Source organism: Corvus cornix, chromosome Z, assembly GCF_000738735.6.
Source record: "Corvus cornix cornix isolate S_Up_H32 chromosome Z, ASM73873v5, whole genome shotgun sequence".
NCBI lineage: Eukaryota > Metazoa > Chordata > Aves > Passeriformes > Corvidae > Corvus > Corvus cornix.
Window position 1 is genome coordinate 16,502,640 of NC_046357.1, and position 1,243 is coordinate 16,503,882.

Below are 1,243 nucleotides of genomic sequence, written 5' to 3' on the forward strand. Positions count from 1 at the left end.
TGAAAGTGTCCCTGTTTCTTGGTCGTTGTAGGAATTGGAGCTGTGTTCACATGAAAATGTCAAGGTCTGAAAAATTTGGCTGAGGTGTGCAGTGGGAAGGCAGTTTCCTGGTTTGGAAGGGAGTTTATACCAGCTGCTGCTCTTGTAGGCGTTAGCAAAACCAAAAAAACAGTTGTTGAATAAATGACCAGGTTATTCCCTTCTGCTCAGCCCCAGTGAGGCATATTTGGCATGCTGTGTTCAGTGCTGGTTTTCCCACTGAAAAGGAGACATGGATATACTGGAGCAGGTTCAGTGAAGGGTAGCAGAGATAATAAAGGAGTTGAAGCCTCTGTCAAGGGAAGGAGAGGGTGCAAGAGCTGGTCTTGTTCAGCCTCAGGAAGAGAAGGCTGAGGGGCTTATTACCAGTGTGTTTTAATACCTGATGAGGGAGTGAAGAAGATGGAGTGGTGCCCAATGATGGGTGAGAGGGGTAAATTGAAATGCAGGAAATTCTGCTTAAAATACTTTTTCTTTACCATGGGGGTAGTTAAACAGTGGCGCAGGTTGCCCGGAGAGATGGTGGAGTCTCCTTACTTTATACTCAAAACCCAAATGGACGGAGTCCTGGGCAACTTGCTTCAGGTGACCCTACTCAGAGCAGGGGTGTTGGATTATTTCTCTCATGTAGAATGATTGTGAAGACTCCTGATGAGGGAAGAGAGGGAGACAAGATGGAGCAAATGCACCTATCCCATCCCCTCTTCTGGTGGAGGCAGAACACATGTTCCAGCAGCAAAGCATGGGTCAATCAGATGCAGAGCAAAGAAAACAGACTTCATTACAGCATATATTGCAGAAACCAAAAGTAGATCAAGCCTGGAAAGACAAGTGGATGTTCAGGCAGCCTGATAACTAGGCAGTTGTTGCTTGGTAAGGAGCATTTCAGATGGGAAGTCAAGTGTGTTGCTTCAAGACCTACTGCTTCTCCAGCTGTTGGCAGTGAGCCCAGGGCTTTGTTGAGGAAACACACAACTTGTTTTTCAGATGTTTTCTCTGAGGCATTTGAAAGTGGGCTGTGGCAGAGATGGGGCTGGTGCTGTTTGCTTAGTGCCCACAGATTGGTGTTGGAGGCACCATGTGTCCTACGGGGTAGGACCAAGTGTGCAGCACCCCTGGTTTTGGGATATATCTGGTATATTAAAATTACAAGGATCATTTCTCTCTCTTCCCTGTGCTGGTGGCTGAGAGAGGCTGCAGGTAG